The 3,441-nt window shown below is 41.2% G+C and overlaps 1 non-coding gene across 1 annotated transcript; it reads left to right on the top strand.

The window, feature by feature from the left end:
* Window positions 1–295: 295 nt before the first annotated feature.
* Window positions 296–402, top strand: LOC142170023 (small nucleolar RNA R71). The gene has a single exon (XR_012699642.1). It is a non-coding gene; the product is annotated as a small nucleolar RNA R71 (small nucleolar RNA).
* Window positions 403–3,441: the final 3,039 nt, after the last annotated feature.

A 3,441-nucleotide genomic window follows, 5' to 3' on the forward strand; every position in this document is an offset into this window, starting at 1 on the left:
GAGGGAGAGACGCCACTTTGAGAGAAAAACACAAGCATAGAACACTCGGGAGCAAGGATTCTCAGTTTTTCTTCATCTTTCTTAGTATTTTCAACCATTCAACACTTGTTATTGTATAACATTATCATGAGTGGCTAAAACCCATTAGTTCTGGGGTTGTGGTTTAGCCATGAAAATTGTTGTTCGAAATCGACTTTACCTTGATTGTAATTCGTTAATATATGGTTGTGTCTACCAAAATCTTGGTCTCTGATGTAGCCCTTCTATAAAGGTATGAGCCAACACTTCATGTGTTTGGTTGTGACGAGGGAAATCCCAAAGTAGCCCCTTGAACCTCTCCCAAGCTGAATATAAGGACTCGCCCATCTTCTTTTTAAAGGAGACAATTTCACTTCTAATCTTTGCATTTTTGCCCGAGGGGAAGAACCGTGCAAAAAATTTATGAGCTAGATCATTCCATGATGTAATAGAGTTGGCCAGTTTTGCTTTCAACCATCTCTTCGCTTCGCCAAACAGAGAGAACAGAAACAGTGTGAGCCTCACATGGTCTGGAGTGACTCCACTAGTGATATAAGTATCACTAAACTCCAAGAAGTTTAGAATGTGTTGTTGTGGATCCTCATGTTGAAGACTCATAAATTGCTTGTTTATATGCAGCAGTTGGATCATGCTCCATTTTAGCTCAAAGTGCCTAGTGATTCTGAGCTTCACGATGTTGGAGGTGACATTAGCAATGCTAGGCATCGCCACCTCTTGAACCGCCATTGTTGCTCGTCTGCCATGTCCACAGGTAGTTGAACAAGTGTCTGAAGATTATCTGTGTCCCTTGCTTCTATCAACCTCTTGTGAAATGTTCTCTCAGGTTCAGGGTCAGAGCCTTGAAGTCTATCCTGGCTCCTAACCCTTCACATTCAATCAACGTTCCTGAGAGTAGAGCAACCAATAAACAAAATGTTAGACTCGATGAAATAGACAACAAAAGTAAAAGCTAGCAACGTAGTCAATATTCAAGTCCCCGGCAACGGCGCCAAAAACGTGTTGCTCCCAAATGCAAATGCAAGTATACGTGGTCGACAAGTAATATAATTATAAGTAGAGAGTCGAACCCACAGAGACTTGTGTTAACTACCTACTAATTTCACTCAAATTGTTATTCAGTCGAGTCGATCAGAGTTGAATTGTGTGATTCTAACTAAGAAATGAATGTAACATTTAACTAATTAAGCAAGCAAAAAATGGTTGTGAGAATTCAGTAGAGATAAACATTCCAGGGTTGTGATCGATTCACCAATCCTATTGTGTTCTAATTAACTCTCCTCTTCATACAATTCGCCTATGGTTGCTAATTAATCAAGTAATTGTTCTCATAGCATTCTCCTGAATTACTACTCGCCTATTCAAAATAGATTAACGCCTATATTCCTATGGAATTAATCTATTACGAACGCATTAAGATTACGATATTAAATTAAGCGTGGTGATTAGGTATATTTCTATCCTAGCAACAAATCCGCCCCCCACGTAGAGTTAAGATCACGCCCTCTTTAATTCTTCTCTAATCTAGATATAGTGTTCCCAAGCATAGCATAGATAGTAAATAGAACCTAACTGTTGGCCAGACAATTAAGCAAGTGTTGGAGAAAAGCTTTGATGAGATTTATGCGTTGTTGAACAAATTCTCCAAAAGTAATCCTCATTAGCAAGGAGAGATGGGTAGACACACAGTTTGAATATCTGCAGGGGTCCTCGAGTTAGATGTTGTTTCTGCATTATCAGTGCAGGTTGTCACATTGGCCAACTAAGTCAATGAGATGACCTTGGTTATCATTAAGCAGCAAGCTCAATCAGTGCAGAAGGTTCATGCATTTTGTGAAGTGTGTGGAGAGGGTCACATGAGCGATCTATGCCCAGCAAATCCAGAGTCTGTATGTTTCATGGGTAATGCAAATCGAGGCCAGTAAAATCAATATGGGAACACCTACAATACAAATTGGAGGAACCACCCAAACTTTTCTTGGAGTGGAAATCAAGGTACTCAGAATCAGTACAGGGCCATAAGCTCCTCAACAACAATATAGACCACCATAAGCTGAACAACTAACAAACTCGACGAGTCATATTGAGGAGATGCTAAAGAAATTGATGGCTGACCAGCAGGCCCAAGCAGTAGCCCACTCAGCAGGTATTCAAAATTTAGAGCGACAAATGGGGCAACTTGCCAGTGCCCAAAATACTTAGCCAGCCGGGGCTCTTCCAAGAGACACGGAGGCTAATACTAAGGCTCCTATTAATGCTTTGTCACTGAGGAACGGGAGAAAATTAGAAGAAGTCCCATCAAAGAAGAGAAAGTAAGTGACTTTTAGTAAAAAATATGCCACAACAGGAGTAGAATCAGAAACTGCAAAGAAGTCAGAGAAGCCAGTTGAGAAGGCGGTGGCAAAGTAACCACAACCAACAATAGCAAGGACACCACCTTTGTTCCCTCAAAGATTTCAGAAAGTGAAGGATAATGCAACTTACGAGGAGTTTCTTGATATCTTGAAGCAGGTGCAGATTAATATTCCGCTGGTAGACATCTTGCAGGAAGTGTTCAAATATGTGAAATATATCAAAGACATAGTGGAAAATAAGAGGCGGTTAGCCAAGTTTGAGACTGTGGAACTCACTGAAGAATGTAGCTCAAGAATCTATGTAGTTTCACTATCCAAAATTCGATTAGTAAGCACACAGTCAGGCGAGCCTTATGTGATCTTGGAGTGAGAATCAATTTGATGCCCCTATCTATTTTTAGGCAGTTGGGGTTGGTGAGCCGCGACCGAATACTGTGATCTTACATTTGGCAGATCGCTCCGTTGCTAGTCCAGAAGGGGTGATTGAAGATGTGCTAGTCCAAGTGGGTTCTTTCATATTCTCTGCTAATTTCATTTTCTTGAACTATGAGCCTGATCAGGAAGTCCTATTTATTTTGGGACATCCATTCCTAGCCACGGGCCGAGCCATTATTGATGTGTGTGAAGGAAAGATGACAATGAGAGTGGGTGATCAAGTGGAGGTCTTCAATGTTTATAAAGCACTTAAACTGCCAGTCCACTATGAAGAGTTATCCATGATTTCTATGGTGGAAGGTGATGTGACTTTAGTGGTGCCTTATATAAGTCCCAAAGACCCCTTTGAACGAGTTTTATTGGGGGATGAATGAGAAATTGAAGATGAGTTGGTGGAAGAAATTGAGCAAGTCCTTAACATAGCTTGCAAGTATGTCCATGGGTTTGGGAGATTTGAGGAGTTGGATCCACCAGTTACTCTGACCCCTTCTAAACCGTCTGTTGAAGAAGCTCCGAAATAGAAGCTCCAACCTCTACCAGCGCACCTGCGCTATGTCTATTTGGGGAGTGTTGAAACTTTGCTGGTGATTACTTCATCCAGCCTGACCAAATTGCA

The sequence above is a fragment of the Nicotiana tabacum genome, chromosome 15 (genome assembly GCF_000715075.1).
Source record: "Nicotiana tabacum cultivar K326 chromosome 15, ASM71507v2, whole genome shotgun sequence".
NCBI classification, from domain to species: Eukaryota; Viridiplantae; Streptophyta; class Magnoliopsida; order Solanales; family Solanaceae; genus Nicotiana; species Nicotiana tabacum.